We start from the raw sequence: 23,756 nt of genomic DNA, 5'->3' as shown, positions 1-23,756 counted from the left end.
CATGTTAGCCTATCATCATCATCATACTCATGTTAGCCTATCATCCTCATCATCATACTCATGTTAGCCTATCATCATACTCATGTTAGCCTATCAGCATCATCCTACTCATGTTAGCCTATCAGCATCATCATTCTCATGTTAGCCTATCATCATCATCATCATACTCATGTTAGCCTATCATCCTCATCATCATACTCATGTTAGCCTATCATCATACTCATGTTAGCCTATCAGCATCATCCTACTCATGTTAGCCTATCAGCATCATCCTACTCATGTTAGCCTATCAGCATCATCCTACTCATGTTAGCCTATTAGCATCATCCTACTCATGTTAACCTATCAACATCATCCTACTCATGTTAGCCTATCAGCATCATCCTACTCATGTTAGCCTATTAGCATCATCCTACTCATGTTAGCCTATCAGCATCGTCCCACTCATGTTAGCCTATCAGCATCATCATATTCATGTTAGCCTATCAGCATCATCCTACTCATGTTAGCCTATCAGCATCATCATATTCATGTTAGCCTATCAGCATCATCCTACTCATGTTAGCCTATCAGCATCATCCTACTCATGTTAGCCTATCAGCATCATCATATTCATGTTAGCCTATTAGCATCATCCTACTCATGTTAACCTATCAACATCATCCTACTCATGTTAGCCTATCAGCATCATCATACTCATGTTAGCCTATTAGCATCATCCTACTCATGTTAGCCTATCAGCATCGTCCCACTCATGTTAGCCTATCAGCATCATCATATTCATGTTAGCCTATCAGCATCATCCTACTCATGTTAGCCTATCAGCATCATCATACTCATGTTAGCCTATCAGCATCACCATACTCATGTTAGCCTATCAGCATCATCCCACTCATGTTAGCCTATCAGCATCATCCCACTCATGTTAGCCTATCAGCATCATCCCACTCATGTTAGCCTATCAGCATCATCCCACTCATGTTAGCCTATCAGCATCATCCCACTCATGTTAGCCTATCAGCATCATCCCACTCATGTTAGCCTATCAGCATCATCCCACTCATGTTAGCCTATCAGCATCATCATATTCATGTTAGCCTATCAGCATCATCCTACTCATGTTAGCCTATCAGCATCATCCTACTCATGTTAGCCTATCAGCATCATCATATTCATGTTAGCCTATCAGCATCATCATACTCATGTTAGCCTATCAGCATCACCATACTCATGTTAGCCTATCAGCATCATCCCACTCATGTTAGCCTATCAGCATCATCATACATACTCATGTTAGCCTATCAGCATCATCATACATACTCATGTTAGCCTATCAGCATCATCATACATACTCATGTTAGCCTATCAGCATCATCCCACTCATGTTAGCCTAGCTTACCTTTCTGTCTACTCCAGAACCCTGCGTCTGAGGAGGAGGGTCCTCCATGCTGTCACTCATGGTCGACCAATCAGAGTCAGATCAGAATGTGCAGTACCTGTAATCAAAACATGATGTCAGATATTTGGTTATTCCTAATCTCATTCCCAGACACTTCTGCCCAAAGTTGTTCAAAACATTTCATGAAATGGTGGAGCATATGAATGACTTTCTCTGGAAAACAAATGACAATCTCTCTCTCTCTGACAATTTATGAGTCCTTCATAGACAGCATACTGTAAATGTTTTGGTTTGTAAATGGCCCCTATAGACCACTATATAAAGGTAAACCTATTAAGCCTCATGCTAGTGTAACCCTAGTCTACTTGATGTGTAATTTAACACACCTAGCCATGTAACACTATATCAGGTAGTTCACCTTTGTCAAACACACCATGAATACTTTATATTAGGATATCTTTATTATGTGTCTGTTCTTGTCAGCTGTATGCACCGAATACAATGATGTAAAATTCTCATGTCTGTAAAAAATCATTACATTACCATGTCGAGGTGAGGGAAAAGGTTGAGGAAAATTGGAAAATGACTTCCTCCTTCTCACTGTTTCCAATGGTAACACGCACAACCAATCATAGAGACTTCTGAAGGGAACATCGTCCTTTAGTCTCTGTGCTCGTTGCTCGACTGCATGCTGCGGGTCGCAGCCGATGATTTATATATACATTGGTTGCAGCAAGTGAGTTGAACCTAATATTTTAACAATCACATGTATGCTATTATATAGCCTCTATACTTTACAATCTCTATACAGGCCTGGCCTGTCAATTCTGGATTAAATCATCTATTTAATGTTTAGAGGAACAGTCCATAGACTGGAACAGCCACTGCATCTAGCCAGCCCAGTGAACTACTTCATATGTGCCATAAAGGTCCAGACCTCTTGTCACAGACTAGAGAGCCTTCACTTATGTTCATGCACCATGATGACATGAACGAATGGAAACAAAAAACAAAACGGTTTATAACCATGTAACTATATACAGCGCCTTCAGAAAGCATTAACACCCCTTGACTTATTACACATTTTGTTTTGTTACAGCCTGGATTCACAATGGATTACATATTTTTTTCTAACCCATCTACACACAATACCCCATAATGACAACGTGAAAACATGTTTTTTGAAATTTTAGCAAATATTTTGAAAATAAAATACAGAAATATCTCATTTACATAAGTATTCACCCCCCTTAGGAATAAAACTCCAAATGGAGCTCCAATTTCCTTTGATCATCCTTGAGATGTCACTACAACTTGATTGGAGTCCACCTGTGGCCAATTCAATTGTTTGGACATGATTTAGTAAGAAACACACCTTTCTATATGAGGTCCCACAGTTGACAGTGCATGTCAGAGAAGAAACTATACCAAGTCCAGGGAACTATCCGTAGATCTACCAAATAGATTTGTGATGAGGCATATATCTGGGGAAGGGTATACAACTATTTCTAGAGTGTTGAAAGTTTCCAAGACCACAGTGGTCTCTGTCATTGGGAAATGGAAAAATGGAACAACCCAGACTCTGCCTAGAGCTGGCCATCTGACCACACTGAACAACTGGGCAAGAAGGACCTTGGTCAGGGAGGTGACCAAGAAACCCAATGACCACTCTGACAGAACTACAGAGTTCTTCGGCTGATAGTTGAGAACCTGCCAGAACAGTCTCTACAGCACAACACCAATCTGGGCGTTATGGGAGAATGGCCAGACAGAAGCCACTCCTGAGAAATAGGCACATGACGGCATACCTGGAGCTTGCAAAAAGGCACGTGAAATACTCAGAGAATAAGGCAAAATATTCTGTGGTCTGATGAGACAACATTTTTACTCTTTGGCCTGAATGCAAAGCGCTATCTCTGGAGAAAATCAGGCACAGGTCATCATCCGTCAAAAATCATCCCTACCATGAAAAATGGTGGTGGCAGCATTATGTTGTGGGGATGGTTTTCAGCAGCAGGGACTGGGATACTGGTAAGGATAAGAGGAGGATAAAGGGAACAATGAATGGAGTCAAATACAGGCAAATCCTTGATGAGAACCTGCTTCAGAGTGCAAATGACCTTAGACTGGGGCGAAGATTTATGTCCCAACAGGTGAATGACCCCAAGTATACAGCCAAAATAATGCTGAAAAGGCTTCAGAACAGGAATCTGAAATTCCTTAAATGGCCCAGCCAAAGCCCAGACTTAAATATCATTGAAAATCTGTAGAAAAACTTGAAGATTGCTGTTTACCGCTGCTCCCCATCTAACTTAATGGAGCTTGAGAAAATATGCAAGGAAGAATGGGGAAAAATGCCCAAATCCGGATGTTCAAAGCTGATATAGACATACCTAAGACAACTCAAAGCTGATATAGACATACCTAAGACAACACAAAGCTGATATAGACATACCTAAGACAACACAAAGCTGATATAGACATACCTAAGACAACTCAAAGCTGATATAGACATACCTAAGACAACTCAAAGCTGATATAGACATACCTAAGACAACTCAAAGCTGATATAGACATACCTAAGACAACACAAAGCTGATATAGACATACCTAAGACAACACAAAGCTGATATAGACATACCTAAGACAGCTCAAAGCTGATATAGACATACCTAAGACAATACAAAGCTGAAATAGACATACCTAAGACAACACAAAGCTGATATAGACATACCTAAGACAACTCAAAGCTGATATAGACATACCTAAGACAACTCAAAGCTGATATAGACATACCTAAGACAACTCAAAGCTGATATAGACATACCTAAGACAACACAAAGCTGATATAGACATACCTAAGACAACACAAAGCTGATATAGACATACCTAAGACAACACAAAGCTGATATAGACATACCTAAGACAACACAAAGCTGATATAGACATACCTAAGACAACTCAAAGCTGTACTTTCTGCCAAAGGTGCTTCGACTGAGTATTGACTCGGGCATGTGAATACTTAGGGAAATGTGATATTTCTGTATTTCCTTTTCGATAAATTAATAAAAACATGTTTTCACCTTGTCTTTAATGGGTATTGTGTGTAGATGGGTGAATTCAGGCACTTACACAACAAAGTGTGGAATAAGTCAAGGATAATGAATACTTCTGAAGTCACTGTATATGTGGTGGTGGCCTAGCATGTATCAACAACAGGGGTGTGGTGGACTTTGAATCGATATCTCTTCACTCAGAATAACAGAGGGTGTTTTCATAATAGACCATTTAACTGTAGGCTAAAAACGTACATTTGGTATGAGAGTCACATCCCAGTCTCAGACTCACAGCATCCATACAGTATGTATTGTTTTCCTCCCAGACAACCCCCCAGCACACCGGTGGTGAGATGAGCTATGACTTTGCTCTCCTGGCTCTGTGATGCAGGTCCCCTGTGCGTGTGCAGACTGGGGATGACCAAAGCACTTTACATAATCTCAGCTTCTCTCTTTCTCTCTCTCCCTCTCACCTGTCTGCTCCCCTCTCTCTCTCTCTCTCTCTCTCTCTCTCTCTCTCTCTCTCTCTATTTCTCTCTCTCTCACCTGCCTGCTCCTCTCTCCCTGCTCTCTCTCTCACCTGTCTGCTCCCCCTCTCTCTCTCTCTGCTCTCTCTCTCTGCTCTCTCTCTCACCTGTCTGCTCCCCTCTCTCTCTCACCTGTCTGCTCCTCTCTCTCTGCTCTCTCTCTCTCTCTCTCTCTCTCTCTCTCTCTCTCTCACACCTGTCTGCCCCCCCCCCTCTCTCTCTCTCTCACCTGTCTGCTCCCCCCCTCTCTCTCTCTCACACCTGTCTGCTCCCCCCCTCTCTCTCTCTCTCACCTGTCTGCTCCCCCCTCTCTCTCTCTCACACCTGTCTGCTCCCCCCTCTCTCTCTCTCTCACCTGTCTGCTCCTCTCTCTCTGCTCTCTCTCTCTCTCTCTCTCTCTCTCTCTCTCTCACCTGTCTGCTCCCCCCCCTCTCTCTCTCTCTCTCTCACCTGTCTGCTCCTCTCTCTCTGCTCTCTCTCTCTCTCTCTCTCTCTCTCTCTCTCTCTCACCTGTCTGCTCCCCCCCTCTCTCTCTCTCTCTCACCTGTCTGCTCCCCCTCTCTCTCTCTCTCTCTCACCTGTCTGCTCCCCCCCTCTCTCTCTCTCTCTCACCTGTCTGCTCCTCTCTCTTGCAGACCTGTGTTTCTCTTTCACACACACACCTGTCTATACTGCACAGACACGTTCTCTTTTTCTCACACTCAGATATACACACTCTCTCTTTCTTTTTTGCTGCCATAGTGAACACTCTCAGACTGAATTTGGAATGCTGTATTACTGTCACTTGTGAGTACACTGTATCTACATTTACATTTACATTTAAGTCATTTAGCAGACGCTCTTATCCAGTATCTGTGTGCTTTGTATGTTTGTGACAACAGGAGAGTTTCACCCCCCAAACACAAGAGTTTCACCCCCCCAATGTTGGGTGGCAGTTGGAGATCAGTAGATTGAATTGACAAACCTTCCGATTCCAAATTAGAAGCCATTGAATTGGTTCCTAAGGGGATCATGTCAGGATTTGGCCAGGGTTGTTCCGGTTTTTGACCTTTTGCTTTCCCTTGATCCCCATTATTATTTGCACCTGTGCCTCGTTTCCCCTGATTGTATTTAAACCCTTAGTTTCCCTCAGTTCTTTGCTCTGTGTTTGTATGTTAGCACCCAGCCCTAGTATTCTGTGTACTCTTGTTGATCCCGGTGGACGCTCTTGTGGAATTCTGTTTTTTGTTCTTGTTTATTTATTTTTGAGTATCTTTTGAGGCTTTTTATGCTTTACCTACCACCTTGTGGATTTACCTTTTTGTCTTGGAGGATTACCTTGTGGATTACCTTGTTCTTGTGGAATTCCTTTTGAGGTTGTGGAGTTACATGTTTTCCTGAAGGACTTCACTTTTTACTTTATTAAATACACCGTCTCAAGTACTGCTGTGTCTGCCTCATTTACATTTACATTTAAGTCATTTGGCAGACGCTCTTATCAAGAGCGACTTACAAATTGGTGAATTCACCTTATGACATCCAGTGGAACAGCCACTTTACAATAGTGCATCTAAATCATTTAAGGGGGGGTGAGAAGGATTACTTTATCCTATCCTAGGTATTCCTTAAAGAGGTGGGGTTTCAGGTGTCTCCGGAAGGTGGTGATTGACTCCGCTGTCCTGGCGTCGTGAGGGAGTTTGTTCCACCATTGGGGGCCAGAGCAGCGAACAGTTTTGACTGGGCTGAGCGGGAACTGTACTTCCTCAGTGGTAGGGAGGCGAGCAGGCCAGAGGTGGATGAACGCAGTGCCCTTGTTTGGGTGTAGGGCCTGATCAGAGCCTGGAGGTACTGCGGTGCCGTTCCCCTCACAGCTCCGTAGGCAAGCACCATGGTCTTGTAGCGGATGCGAGCTTCAACTGGAAGCCAGTGGAGAGAGCGGAGGAGCGGGGTGACGTGAGAGAACTTATCTTCTGGGTTCTGCTGACTATTCGTGGCTCAGTTGGTTAAGTGACTGTTTCTCACTCCGGAGACCCGGGTTCGTAACCGGGTCCTGACAGATCACTGGAACAACAGGTATAGTCCCAGGCCGTCAATCATCATCTCAGTCGGCTCTGAATGGCTTGTGTTTCAGCTTAGGGGAGATGGTGGCAGCTTTGATGGTGTGTGTTGTTTAGGAGTGTTTACATGGATGTTAACTGTGGGGTTGTCCTCTCCTGCTCTTAGTGGAGAGCACACACATACTGTAGGCCTACATTTATTTTAAAAAACACAGTTACAAGATACCACTACCAGTCATGCAATGCTCAACATGCACACATATTTACAGAATTCTCAAGCATTCCGTTATTATTGTATTAACAAAGGACGCCTATAAAAGACTAGGAAATCTGGAAGTAGCCAAAGCAGCTGATCCTGGCTTTGACGTGTTTGCCCTCTCCTTGTGCTCTTGGTACTGTGACTGACCTCCCAGCTGAAGATCATAAAACTGCAGGAAAGAGAGAGTGAGGAAGGAAGGGAAGGCTGGTTGGAGTGAGAAAGAGAGAGACAGACAGGGGAGAGAGAGAGGCAGAGAGCGATAGGGAGAATGGGGATGGAGCAGAAGAGACATAGGTATGGGGGAGACAGAGAGATAGAGTGGGAGCGGGTGAGAAGGACAGAGAGAGTTGTGTGGAAGGGATGAAGTGAGGCAGAAGAGTGACATAGGCTGTGAGTGAGGGAGATGTGAGAGTGAGGCGTGGAAAAAGTGTAACAAGACTGAGACAGCATACGGTGAAGAGGATATGAGGAGTTGTGAGAGAACGAGAGAGAGAGAGAGAGAGAGAGAGAAAGGAGATGGTAGAGAGATTGAAGGCGTTATTAGAGAAAGAGAGGAAGGAAGGCTGTGGGTTGGTGTAGAGGAGTAGGGTGAGGTGTGGCCTCATATCGCTGGTTTATGAGCATGTGTTCACTGTGATTTACACCCGACTGACTGCAGAGGGACAGGAGTAGTGTGCATGGGAGAGAGAAAAGGAAGAGAGAGAGAGGGGAAAAGAGAGAGGCCCTAGACTCCACAGACCCACGCCTTAAAGCTAATGAAAAAGCAGCTTTCAACCAGCCAGTCCCTGTCTCTGTCACTAACCATAATGATAAAGCTTTGGAGCACCTTAAATTCAATTTTTGCCAAAAAGGCAAACTCAGCTCCATCATTCATAGAATCAGATGCCGACGCTACACATCCAAGTATAACTGAGCAAATTATGGAAAACAAGCATTGTAATTTTTAATTCACTCAAAAAGTGAGTGTGGAAGAGGTAAAACAAATGTAGTTGTCCATCAACAATGAAAAGCCACCTGGGTCTGACAACTTGGATGGAAAATTACTGAGGATAATTGCGGACGATATTGCCACTTCTATTTGCCATATCTTCAATCTAAGCCTACAAGAAAGCGTATGCCCTCAGGCCTAAAGGGAAACAAAAGTCATTCCGCTATCCATGAATAGTAAAGTCCCCTTTACTGGCTCAAATAGCAGGCCAATCAGCCTGTTACCAACCCTTAGTAAACTTTGTGAAAAAACTGTTTGACCAAATGCAATGCTATTTTGCAGTAAACAAATTGACAACAGACTTTCAGCACGCTTATAGGGAAGGACATTCAACATGCACGGCACTTACACAAATGACTGATGATTAGCGGAGAGAAATTGATGATAATGTTTGTTAGTATTCAGTGTGGCCTTTGACATTATCGATCAGTCTGCTACAGTATATGGTTGATAAAGAGTTACCTGTCTAACAGAACACAGAGGGTGTTCTTTAATGGAAGCCTCTCCAGCATAGTCTAGGTAGAATCAGGAATTCCCCAGGGCAGCTGTGTAGGTCCCTTACATTTTTTAATCTTTACTAATGACATGGCAGTGTGTCTGTGTATGTGGATGACTCAACACTTCACACGTCAGCTACTAGATCAAGTGAAATTACTTCAACACTTAACAAAGATCTGCAGTCAGTTTCAGAATGGTTGGCAAGAAATAAGTTAGTCCTAAATATTTCAAAATCTAAAAGCATTGTGTTTGGGTCAAATAATTAATTAAACCCTAAACCTCAACTAACCTCAATCTTGTAATGAATAATGTGGAAATTGAGCAAGTTGATGTTACAACTGCTTGGAGTAACCCTGGATTGTAAACTGTAATGGTCAAAACATGTTAATGCAAGAGTAGCTAAGATGGAGAGAAGTCTGTCCATAATAAAGCACTGCTCTGCCTTCTTAACAACATTGTCAACAAGGCAGGTCCTACAGGCCCTAGTTTTGTCACACCTGGACTACTGTCCAGTCATGTAGTCAGGTGCCACAAAGAGGGACTAAGGAACATTGGCTCTTAAATGTATACGGAGAGCTAACATTAATAACATGCATGTAAGTCTCTCATGGCTCGAAGTGGAGGAGAGATTGACTTCATCACTACTTGTTTTTGTAAGAAGTGTTGACATGCTGAATGCAAACGGGCATCTGTTTAAACTACTAGCACACAGTGCGGACATCCAGGCTTACCTCATAAGACATGCCACCAGCGGTTTCTACACAATCCCCAAGTCAAGAATAGACTATGGGAGGCGCTCAGTACTACACAGAGCCATGACTACATGGAACTCTATTCCACATCAGGTAACTGATGCAAGCAGTAGAATAAGATTTAAAAACCAGATAAAAATACACCTTATTGAACAGCAGGGACTGTAAAGAGACACACACACAGGCACAGACCTGCTGTTTTCACATTAGCTAGCGTGTCTGCTTATCAGTGGAGTCTGGGGCCTCTTTTCTCTCAATCCAATCCTTAGCATGACATTTCTCTCTCTCTGTCTCTCTCTGTCTCGCTCGCTCTCTCAATCCAATCCTTGGCATAACATTTCTCTCTCTCTCTCAGGGCTGTACAGATCCAATCCAAGTCAGTTATAGTGTTTTGTATAATCACTGCAGCTCCACTAATTGCTCCTGAGCCACTGTGGCAGAAGATGCTTCAGATAATGAACAGGGGTCATAAGTCATGGTGGTCAAAGAGGACTAGACTGCGTGTGGAGGCAGTCAGCTTTGCAGGAAATGCTGTGTTTGCCAATAGTCCGAAGTTGCTCTCTCTCCTTTTGTATGCATTGACCTTGTAAGGAGAAGGTCCGTTGTGTGGGCTTAAACCATAATGTTTTCAGATGTCTTCACCTTTTAGATCAGTTCAGACTAAGGAGAGGGAACAAGGCGAGGAAGCCACTTCAGACTATTCTATTGAGATACGCTCTGGACCATATTACTTCATTCACTGAAGCCTCCTCAGGCGACGCCCCTCATTATTTTGCTTATGGTTTGAAGGAGAAGCTCATATAGAACCCAAAGCCCCCTCAAGTGTGTCTCTGATTGGTGGGGCTGTTTGCCTCTGTTATTTCATTGGCTTGGAGAGGCTTCTATGTAGTAACCGAAGCAAATCAAATCAAATCAAATCACATTTTATTTGTCACATACACATGGTTAGCAGATGTTAATGCGAGTGTAGCGAAATGCTTGTGCTTCTAGTTCTGACAATGCAGGAATAACCAACAAGTAATCTAACTAACAATTCCAAAACTAATTTCTTATACACAGTGTAAGGGGATAAAAAATATGTACATAAAGATATGAATGAGTGATGGTGCAGAGCAGCATAGGCAAGATACAGTAGATGGTATCGAGTACAGTATATACATATGAGATGTGTATGTAAACAAAGTGGCATAGTTAAAGTGGCTAGTGATACAAGTATTACTTAAGGATGCAGTAGATGATAGAGTACAGTATATACGTGTACATATGAGATGAATAATGTAGGGTATGTAAACATTATATTAGGTAGCATTGTTTAATAAAGTGGCTAGTGATATATTTTACATCATTTCCCATCAGTTCCCATTATTAAAGTGTCTGGAGTTGAGTCAGTGTGTTGGCAGCAGCCACTCAATGTTAGTGGTTGCTGTTTAACAGTCTGATGGCCTTGAGATAGAAGCTGTTTTTTAGTCTCTCGGTCCCAGCTTTGATGCACCTGTACTGACCTCGCCTTCTGGATGATAGTGGGGTGAACAGGCAGTGGCTCGGGTGGGTGTTGTCCTTGATGATCTTTATGGCCTTCCTGTGACATCGGGTGGTTTAGGTGTCCTGGAGGGCAGGTAGTTTGCCCCCGGTGATGCGTTGTGCAGACCTCACTACCCTCTGGAGAGCCTTACGGTTGTGGGCAGAGCAGTTGCCGTACCAGGCGGTGATACAGCTCGCCAGGATGCTCTCGATTGTGCATCTGTAGAAGTTTGTGAGTGCTTTTGGTGACAAGCCGAATTTCTTCAGCACCCTGAGGTAGAAGAGGCACTGCTGCGCCTTCTTCACGATGCTGTCTGTGTGAGTGGACCAATTCAGTTTGTCTGTGATGTGTATGCCGAGGAACTTAAAACTTACTACCCTCTCCACTACTGTTCCATCGATGTGGATAAGGGGGTGTTCCCTCTGCTGTTTCCTGAAGTCCAAAATCATCTCCTTAGTTTTGTTGACGTTGAGTGTGAGGTTATTGTCCTGACACCACACTCCGAGGGCCCTCACCTCCTCCCTGTAGGCCGTCTCGTCGTTGTTGGTAATCAAGCCTACCACTGTTGTGTCGTCCGCAAACTTGATGATTGAGTTGGAGGCGTGCGTGGCCGCGCAGTCGTGGGTGAACAGGGAGTACAGGAGAGGGCTCAGAACGCACCCTTGTGGGGCCCCAGTGTTGAGGATCAGCGGGGAGGAGATGTTGTTGCCTACCCTCACCACCTGGGGGCGGCCCGTCAGGAAGTCCAGTACCCAGTTGCACAGGGCGGGGTCGAGACCCAGGGTCTCGAGCTTGATGACGAGCTTGGAGGGTACTATGGTGTTAAATGCCAAGCTGTCGTCGATGAACAGCATTTTCACATAGGTATTTCTCTTGTCCAGATGGGTTCGGGCAGTGTGCAGTGTGGTTGAGATTGCGACGTCTGTGGACCTATTTGGGCGGTAAGCAAATTGGAGTGGGTCTAGGGTGTCAGGTAGGGTGGAGGTGATATGGTCCTTGACTAGTCTCACAAAGCACTTCATGATGACGGAAGTGAGTGCTATGGGGCGGTAGTCGTTTAGCTCAGTTACCTTAGCTTTCGTGGGAACAGGAACAATGGTGGCCCTCTTGAAGCATGTGGGAACAGCATACTGGTATAGGGATTGATTGAATATGTCCGTAAAAACACCAGCCAGCTGGTCTGCGCATGCTCTGAGGGCACGGCTGGGGATGCCGTCTGGGCCTGCAGCCTTGCGAGGGTTAACATGTTTAAATGTTTTACTCACCTCGGCTGCAGTGAAGGAGAGACAGCATGTTTTCGTTGCAGGCCGTGTCAGTGGCACTGTATTGTCCTCAAAGCGGGCAAAAAAGTTATTTAGTCTGCCTGGGAGCAAGACATCCTGGTCCATGACTGGGCTGGTTTTCTTCTTGTAGTCCGTGATTGACTGTAGACCCTGCCACATACCTCTTGTGTCTGAGCCGTTGAATTGAGATTCTACTTTGTCTCTGTACTGACGCTTAGCTTGTTTGATAGCCTTGCGGAGGGAATAGCTGCACTGTTTGTATTCGGTCATGTTACCGGTCACCTTGCCCTGATTAAAAGCAGTGGTTCGCGCTTTCAGTTTCACGCAAATGCTGCCATCAATCCATGGTTTCTGGTTAGGGAATGTTTTAATCGTTGCTATGGGAACGACATCTTCAACGCACGTTCTAATGAACTCGCACACCGAATCAGCGTATTCGTCAATGTTGTTGTCTGACGCAATACGAAACATGTCCCAGTCCACATGATGGAAGCAGTCTTGGAGTGTGGAATCATCTTGGTCGGACCAGCGTTGAACAGACCTCAGCGTGGGAGCTTCTTGTTTTAGTTTCTGTCTGTAGGCAGGGATCAGCAAAATGGAGTCGTGGTCAGCTTTTCCGAAAGGAGGGCGGGGCAGGGCCTTATATGCGTCGCGGAAGTTAGAATAACAATGATCCAAGGTTTTGCCAGCCCTGGTAGCGCAATCGATATGCTGATACAATTTAGGGAGTCTTGTTTTCAGATTAGCCTTGTTAAAATCCCCAGCTACAATGAATGCAGCCTCAGGATGTATGGATTCCAGTTTGCAAAGAGTCAAATAAAGTTCGTTCAGAGCCATCGATGTGTCTGCTTGGGGGGGAATATATACAGCTGTGATTATAATCGAAGAGAATTCTCTTGGTAGATAATGCGGTCTACATTTGATTGTGAGGAATTCTAAATCAGGTGAACAGAAGGATTTGAGTTCCTGTATGTTTCTGTGATCACACCACGTCTCGTTAGCCATAAGGCATACGCTCCCGCCCCTCTTCTTACCAGAAAGGTGTTTGTTTCTGTCGGCGCGATGCGTGGAGAAACCCGCTGGCTGCACCGCCTCCGATAGCGTCTCTCCAGTGAGCCATGTTTCCGTGAAGCAAAGAACGTTACAGTCTCTGATGTCCCTCTGGAACGCTACCCTTGCTCGGATTTCATCAACCTTGTTGTCAAGAGACTGGACATTGGCGAGAAGAATGCTAGGGAGTGGTGCACGATGTGCCCGTCTCCGGAGTCTGACCAGAAGACCGCCTCGTTTCCCTCTTTTACGAAGTCGTTTTTTTGGGTCGCCGGCTGGGATCCATTCCGTTGTCTTCGTTGAAAGGCAGAACACAGGATCCGCTTCGCGAAAGTCATATTCTTGGTCGTACTGATGGTGAGTTGACGCTGATCTTATATTCAGTAGTTCTTCTCGACTGTATGTAATGAAACCTAAGATGACCTGGGGTACTAATGTAAGAAATAACACGTAAAAAAAAACTGCATAGTTTCCTAGGAATGCGAAGCGAGGAGGCCATCTCTGTCGGCGCCGGAAGTCTATTACAGCTATTTTAAGCTATTTTAAGTGACATCACCACAGTTACATCAACCTACCCTGGGACCTGAAGTACTGTCACCCCCACCACTTACCACCACAGCTCAGGGTTTTGTGGTAGAGCTTTTGACAGGTGCTGCCTCAGAGATGACAGCCATTTACCTGTACTAGTGCACTACATTTGACATCCTATTCTGTAGTGTCTGTATGTCTGTAGTACGTCGGGAGATGTTTTTAAAAATTGCCTTTTGAGGCATCTCACATCCGCTGTGTCTCTATTCACCTACTTGAGCTGACTGCGAGCTAGGGTAGTTTGTTTTATGTCTCAGGACCTTGGCCTGTGCTGTGAGAGGGTGGAGCTGGCCGTTTGAAAGAGTGGTGAATGCGCTGTTATAAAGGAAAATCCAGGAGGCAAATCCGGGGTATGCAGGTGAACATAGCAAACAAATCACTGTTCATTACTCCACTTGTTCGCAAAGAGGCAGGCGCGATTAGAACTCAGATCAAGAATATAAGCGTTCTGAGCTTTGATCAACACTGGGAGCAATATTCAGCTGTTGACCCGTAATTTATTTTATTTATTGTGTACAATATACACTACCGTTCAGAAGTTTGGGGTCACTTAGAAATGTCCTTGTTTTTTAAAGAAAAGCACATTTTTTGTCCATTAAAACAACATCAAATTGATCAGAAATACAGTGTAGACATTGCTAATGTTGTAAATTACTATTGTAGCTGGAAACGGCAGATTTTTAATGGAATATCTACATAGGCGTACAGAGGCCCATTATCAGCAACCATCACTCCTGTGTTCCAATGGCACGTTGTGTTAGCTAATCCAAGTTTATCATTTTAAAAGGCTAATTGATCATTAGAAAACCCTTTTGCAATTATGTTAGCACAGCTGAAAATTGTTGTTTTGATTAAAGAAGCAATATAACTGGCCTTCTTTAGACTAGTTGAGTATCTGGAGCAACAAAGGATTTAATTACAGGCTCAAATTGGCCAGAAACAAAGATCTTTCTTCTGAAACTCGTCAGTCTATTCATTGGCTCTGTATTGGTACCCCCTGTATATAGTCTTGCTATTGTTAATTTACTGCTGCTCTTTAATTGTTTACTTTACTTGTTCCTTTTATCTCTTATTCTTTTCCGCATTATTTTTTACAACTGCATTGTTGATTAGGGGCTCGTAAGTAAGCATTTCACTGTAAGGTCTTCTACCTGTTGTATAGGCGCATGTGACTAATAAGATTTGATTTGATTTTGATTTGCACACTCTGGCAGTCGCTCAACCAGCGTCATGAGGTAGTCACCTGGAATGCATTTCAATTGACAGGTGTGCCTTGTTATAAGTTATTTTGTCGAATTTCTTTCTTTCTTAATTCTTTGACCCAATCAGTTGTCACAACGTAGGGGTGGTATACAGAAGATAGCCCAATTTGGTAAAAGACCAAGTCCATATTGTAGCAAGAACAGCTCAAATAAGCAAAGAGAAAAGAAAGTCAATCATTACTTTAAGACAAAAAGAGTCACGTTGTGTGAAGGATCGGGCGCAGGAATGTGTAATAGTTTTTTTATTACAGCGTGCCATGTAAAGGCACGAGGACAAAGACCAAACAAACACGTAACAAAATCAGGCTGTCATGGTCGAATTGCTGCAAAATAAACACTACTAGAGGACTCCAACAATAAGAAGAGACTTGCCTGGGCCAAGTAACACGTTCAATGGACATTGGACTGGTGGAAATCTGTCCTATGGTCTGTTGAGTCCAAATTTGAGATTTTTGGTTCCGTGTCTTTGAGAGATGCAGAATAGGAGAACAGATGATCTCCGCATGTGTGGTTCCCACCGTGAAGCATGGAGGAGGAGGTGTGATGGTGTGGGGTGCTTTGGGGTGACACTGTCAGTGATTGATTTATTTTGAATTCATGGCACACTTAACCAGCATGGCTACCACAGCATTCTGCAGCGATACACCATCCCATCTGGCATGCAATTAGTGGGACTATCATTTGTTTCTCAACAGGACAATGACCCAACACACCTCCAGGCTGAGTAAGGGCTATTTGACCAAGAAGGAGAGTGATAGAGTGCTGCATCAGATGACCTGGCCTCCACAGTCATCCAACCTCAACCCAAGATGGTTTGGGATAATTTGGACCGCAGAGTGAAGGAAAAGCAGCCAACAAGTGCTCAGCATGTCATACTGGAGTTGCCTGGAGGCCATGCAGTTATACTGGAGCTGCCTGGAGTCCATACAGTCATACTGGAGCTGCCTGGAGGCCATGCAGTCATACTGGATCTGTCTGGAAGCCATGCAGTTATACTGGAGCTGCCTGGAGTCCATACAGTCATATTGGAGCTGCCTGGAGGCCATGCAGTCATATTGGAGCTGCCTGGAGGCCATGCAGTCATATTGGAGCTGTCTGGAGGCCATACAGTCATATTGGAGCTGCCTGGAGTCCATACAGTCATATTGGATCTGCCTGGAGGCCATACAGTCATATTGGAGCTGTCTGGAGGCCATGCAGTCATACTGGAGCTGTCTGGAGGCCATGCAGTCATACTGGAGCTGTCTGGAGGCCATGCAGTCATCCTGGAGCTGTCTGGAGGCCTTGCAGTCATACTGGAGCTGTCTGGAGGCCATACAGTCATACTGGAGCTGTCTGGAGGCCATGCAGTCATACTGGAGCTGTCTGGATGCCATGCAGTCATACTGGAGCTGTCTGGAGGCCATGCAGTCATACTGGAGCTGTCTGGAGGCCATGCAGTCATATTGAAGCTGTCTGGAGGACTTGCAGTCATACTGGAGCTGTCTGAAGGCCATGCAGTCATACTGGAGCTGTCTGGAGGCCATACAGTCATATTGGAGCTGCCTGGAGGCCATACAGTCATACTGGAGCTGTCTGGAGGCCAAATAGACAATCAATCAATCCAATTTTCTAAAAATATTAAGAGGAATAAAATACAAAGAATGAAGCTATATTCAAGGAGTACCAGTACCATATCACTGTGCAGAGGAACAAGGTATTTGACGTAGATATGTACATGAAGGCAGGGTAAAGTGACTAGGCATCAGGATAGATAATAATACGAATAAGGAAAAGAACAGAGTAGCAGCAGCATGTGAGTGTAAACGTGTGTGTGTGTGTGTGTGTGTGTGTGTGTGTGTGTGTGTGTGTGTGTGTGTGTGTGTGTGTGTGTGTGTGTGTGTGTGTGTGTGTGTGTGTGTGTGTGTGTACTGTATGTTTATGTGGCATCAGTATGCTTATGCATGTTATGTGTTTATGTGCATGTGTAGAGTATGTGAATGTGTGTTTTTTGTGTTGTGTGTTTGAGTGAGTGTGTATATGGTGTATATATACTGGAGCTGTCTGGAGGCAAAAGCATGGCTCCTCCTCTTTCTGTCATCTCTAATCTCCCTCTTTCTCCTCTCTCCTTCTTATCTCATTTGAGGGAGACTCTCCCTTTCTTTATCTACCCTTTTAATGTCAACTTCTTATCTCTTTTTCTCTATCTGTTTTACGGGCTGTACTGTAAAAATGACTCTTCACTTAAACTCCATGGATGAATTATGAGTAACCATCATATGAAAAAACAGGTGTTGCATTGATGTCCTTACCCAGCCTTTTTTGTGTGTGAATACTGTGAAATCATGACATTTCATAAAATACAACATGAGAATTCTCAGGTTATATATTTTAGGGTGTTTATTGAAAAGTAAATCTCACCTCTTTGACAAAATCACAATTTTTATACAGGTAATAACTAATCCCTTCAGACAGGAAGACAGACAGATAGATCCAGACAGCAGACATGAAGGATGTTTCATCAGGGGGAAATGAGGTCAGGCTTGGCCACAGTTGTCATTCATCATCGGGTGAGTCAAAGCATTGAAACCCACCGACAGCGATGAATGTGAACCGGGACCCTGCTCTGTGAGAGTTGGTGAAGAGATGGGCCTTTTCCTAATGACATCATAGTGGGTGAAGAGATAGGGCCTTTTCATAGCAACATCACTGCTCACTGAAGGACCTCGTTGGCAGCCATCTTGGTAAGGGCTACAGTGTGTACTCTAATCCAGATGAGGTGTGTGTGTGTTTTAGGGGCGGCAGGGTAGCCTAGTGGTTAGAGCGTTGGACTAGTAACTGAAAGGTTGCAAGTTCAAATCCCCGAGCTGACAAGGTACAAATCTGTCGTTCTGCCCCTGAACAGACTGTTCCCAGGCCGTCATTGAAAATAAGAATTTGTTCTTAACTGACTTGCCTAGTAAAATAACAGTAAAATAAAAAATAGTGCGAGTGTGTGTGCAAAGATGTGAACTCAAGAGGCAGGGTACACTCAACACGTGATGGTTTCTTTAAGTCACAAACTCACCGACAGCGTTGAATGTTCACTGGGACATGACTGACTACCAGACCTGCCTACTGTGTCATAACCTGTTTTACTGTGTGTAATAGGTCCAGTAACCTGGTACTTCTTAGTAAATATGGAAAAAAAATACATGTTTAAAAAGTCCCCAATATAGAATGTATCATAACACACAATCTGGATTACATAAACCTGTACACATAAAACCCCAATATAGAATGTAACATAACACACAATCTGGATTACATAAACCTGTACACATAAAACCCCAATATAGAATGTAACATAACACACAATCTGGATTACATAAACCTGTACACATAAAACCCCAATATAGAATGTAACATAGCACACATCATAACACACAATCCAGATTACATACACCTGTACACATAAAACCCCAATATAGACTGTAACATAACACACATCATAACACACAATCCGGATTACATACACCTGTACACATAAAACCCCAATATAGAATGTAACATAACACACATCATAACACACAATCCGGATTACATACACCTGTACACATAAAACCCCAATATAGAATGTAACATAACACACATCATAACACACAATCCGGATTACATACACCTGTACACATAAAACCCCAATATAGAATGTAACATAACACATAATCTGGATTACATACACCTGTACACATAAAACCTCAATATAGAATGTAACATAACACACAATCCCGATTACATACACCTGTACACATAAAACCTCAATATAGAATGTAACATAACACACAATCCAGATTACATACACCTGTACACATAAAACACCAATATAGAATGTAACATAACACACAATCCAGATTACATACACCTGTACACATAAAACCCAAAATAGAATGTAACATAACACACATCATAACACACAATCCAGATTACATACACCTGTACACATAAAACCCCAATATAGAATGTAACATAACACACATCATAACACACAATCCGGATTACATACACCTGTACACATAAAACACCAATATAGAATGTAACATAACACACAATCCAGATTACATACACCTGTACACATAAAACCCCAAAATAGAATGTAACATAACACACATCATAACACACAATCCAGATTACATACACCTGTACACATAAAACCCCAATATAGAATGTAACATAACACACATCATAACACACAATCCGGATTACATACACCTGTACACATAAAACCCCAATATAGAATGTAACATAACACACAATCCGGATTACATACACCTGTACACATAAAACCTCAATATAGAATGTAACATAACACACAATCCAGATTACATACACCTGTACACATAAAACCTCAAAATAGAATGTAACATAACACACAATCCAGATTACATACACCTGTACACATAAAAACCCAATATAGAATGTAACATAGCACACAATCCGGATTACATACACCTGTACACATAAAACCCCAATATAGAATGTAACATAACACATAATCTGGATTACATACACCTGTACACATAAAACCTCAATATAGAATGTAACATAACACACAATCCAGATTACATACACCTGTACACATAAAACACCAATATAGACTGTTACATAACACACAATCCAGATTACATACACCTGTACACATAAAACCCCAATATAGAATGTAACATAACACACATCATAACACACAATCCAGATTACATACACCTGTACACACAAAACCCCAATATAGAATGTAACATAACATAGCACACAATCTGGATTACATACACCTGTACACATAAAACCTCAATATACCTCAACCATTTTGAAAAGAAACGACATCCGATCCTCGTTTGCTAAGTCAAACAATGGTTCTGCTCACACTGCCCTACCCTGTGCTCTGACCTCTTTCTCCCCTCTCTCTCCAGATGAAACACTTCATAACACACAACCTGCCCGATTACCCTATCCCCTCCTCTCTTCTCCAGACCATTTCCGGGGACCTTCTCCCTTACCTCACCTCATCATCAACTCATCCCTCAACGTCCCTTCCGTCTTAGCGAATGCACCCCTTAACAAAACCTACACTCGATCCCTCCGATGTCAACAACTACAGACCAGTATCCCTTCTTTCTTTTCTCTCCAAAACTCTTGAACGTGCCGTCCTTGGCCAGCTCTCCCGCTATCTCTCAGAATGACCTTCTTGATCCAAATCAGTCAGGTTACAAGATAGTCATTCAACTACACCTTGTATCACAGGCGCTCCGCACTGCTAAAGCTAACTCTCTCTCCTCTGCTCTCATCCTTCTATCGAATGTAACATGAACCATCAGATCATCCTCTCCACCCTCTCCGATTGGGCATCTCCGGCGCGGCCCACCTGATTGCGTCCACCTAAAACCTCCAATATAGAATGTAACATAACACGCTCACCACTGGTGTCCCCCAGGGCTCTGTTCTAGGCCCCTCCTATTCTCATAAACACCAAGTCATGGCTCTGTCATAACCTCACATGGTCTCTCCTATCACATAACACACAATTAATCTTCTCCTTTCCCCTTCTGATGACCAGGTGGCGAATCGCATTCTGCATGTCTGGCAGACATATCAGTGTGGATGACGGATCATAACAAGCTGAACCTCGGCAAGACGGAGCTGCTCTTCCTCCCGGGGAAGGACTGCCCGTTCCATGATCTCGCCATCAATGACAACTCCATTGTGTCCTCCTCCCAGAGCGCTAAGAACCTTGGCGTGATCCTACAACACCCTGTCAACCAACATCATGGCGGTGGCCCGTTCCTGTAGGTTCATGCTCTACAACATCCGCAGATAGACCCTGCCTCACACAGGAACAGGTCCTAATCCAGGCATGTATCTCCCGTCTGGATTACACTGTTGGCTGGGCTCCCTGCCTGTGCCATTAAAACCTCAACTCATCCAGAACGCCGCAGCCCGTCTGGTGTTCAACCTTCCCAAGTTCTCTCACACAATCCACTGGCTTCCAGTTGAACATACAAGACCATGGTGCTTGTACGGAGCATAAAACACCCAATATCCAGGACTGATCAGGCCCTACATAACAAGGGCACTGCGTTCATCCACCTCTGGCCTGCTCGCCTCCCTACCATTGACATACACCTGTCAGCCCAGTCAAAACTGTTCGCTGCTCTGGCCCCCAATGGTAGAACAAACACGACGCCAGGACAGCGGAGTCAATCACCACCTTCCGGATACACCTGAAACACCTCTTCAAGGAATACCTAGGATTAATCCATACCCCCCCCTTAAATGATTTAGATGCACTATTGTAAAGTGGCTGTTCCACTGGATATAGAATGTAAATTCACCAATTTGTAAGTCGCTCTGGATAAGACGTCTGCTAAATGACTTAAATGTAAATATAAATGTAAAACACACAATCCAGATTACATACACCTGTACACATAAAACCCCAATATAGAATGTAACATAACACACATCATAACACACAATCCAGATTACATACACCTGTACACATAAAACCCCAATATAGAATGTAACATAACACACATCATAACACACAATCCGGATTACATACACCTGTACACATAAAACCTCAATATAGAATGTAACATAACACACAATCCAGATTACATACACCTGTACACATAAAACCTCAAAATAGAATGTAACATAACACACAATCCAGATTACATACACCTGTACACATAAAAACCCAATATAGAATGTAACATAACACATAATCTGGATTACATACACCTGTACACATAAAACCTCAATATAGAATGTAACATAACACACAATCCAGATTACATACACCTGTACACATAAAACACCAATATAGAATGTAACATAACACACAATCCGGATTACATACACCTGTACACATAACACCCCAATATAGAATGTAACATAGCACACAATCCGGATTACATACACCTGTACACATAAAACCCCAATATAGAATGTAACATAACACATAATCTGGATTACATACACCTGTACACATAAAACCTCAATATAGAATGTAACATAACACACAATCCAGATTACATACACCTGTACACATAAAACACCAATATAGACTGTTACATAACACACAATCCAGATTACATACACCTGTACACATAAAACCCCAATATAGAATGTAACATAACACACATCATAACACACAATCCAGATTACATACACCTGTACACATAAAACCCCAATATAGAATGTAACATAGCACACAATCTGGATTACATACACCTGTACACATAAAACCTCAATATAGAATGTAACATAACACACAATCCAGATTACATACACCTGTACACATAAAACACCAATATAGAATGTTACATAACACACAATCCAGATTACATACACCTGTACACATAAAACCCCAAAATAGAATGTAACATAACACACAATCCAGATTACATACACCTGTACACATAAAACCCCAATATAGAATGTAACATAACACACATCATAACACACAATCCAGATTACATACACCTGTACACATAAGCAGTGATCAAAAAATTGCTTGCTCAATGTGGATTTAGGATGGGTATCTGTGTAGCACTTTGTGACAACTGCGGATGTAAAAATGGCTTTATAAAATACATTTGACTGAACAAAGTACAGTGGGAAATCCCAAATCTAACTTGCATATAGAATGACATATATAGATGACAACTAATAAATTGTCATCTATTTCACACACACGCACCCGAGTGGTGCAGCGGTCTAAGGCACTGCATTTTAGTGCTTGAGGTTTCACTACAGACATCCTGGTTCGAATCCAGGCTGTATCACAGCCGGCCCGTTATTGGGAGTCCCATAGGGCGGCACACAATTGTCCAGGTTTGGCCTGTGTAGGCCGTCATTGTAAATAAGAATTTGTTCTTAACTGACTTGCCTAGTTAGATAAAGGTAAAGAAAGACTTGCCTCCTCTTACCTTATGTTTTGGGAACATAGCAGGGTCCTGTGCAGTGTTTGGTCAGAGGTTCAGACCCAGCAAGAGGAGGAGAAGAAGAGAGAGGGAGCGGTAGGTCTTGTTCAGTGTTTGGAGGTTGCTGTGCTGCTGAGTGAGGTATAGCATAGCCACTGTGGGGTTGATCATCTGATTGTGGGGGAGGGGAGAGTGAGTTAAGGGTGAGGGGGGTGTGAGTTAAGGGTGAGGGGGGTCACCGGGGTAGAGCGAAAGTGGGGGGGAAGGTGAGGAGGAATGGTTGGAAGGAGTAGAGGTGGAGGAAGGGAGGGAGGGAAAAAGCGGGAGGGAGGCTGTCTGGGCAGGGGGGTGTTGATCGATTCCAGGCTTGGCGTTTCCAGACAGGCTGAATGGTCAGAGGTCACCTGGTCTCATTTCCTATGAAAGAGAGGTTGTGTGTGTCTGTCTGGTTTAGCCATGCATGTGTTTGTCTGTCTGCTCCCGCACTCCTCCAGCATGGGGCTGGGCTGGCCGCTCACATAACAAGATCACATGGACATACCGCCAGCAACAAACATCTAAATAGATACTAACACCCATGCACACCCCCACTTACACAC

The sequence above is a fragment of the Oncorhynchus masou genome, chromosome 15 (assembly GCF_036934945.1).
Source record: "Oncorhynchus masou masou isolate Uvic2021 chromosome 15, UVic_Omas_1.1, whole genome shotgun sequence".
Lineage (NCBI taxonomy): Eukaryota > Metazoa > Chordata > Actinopteri > Salmoniformes > Salmonidae > Oncorhynchus > Oncorhynchus masou.
This window is presented reverse-complemented; position numbering follows the sequence as displayed.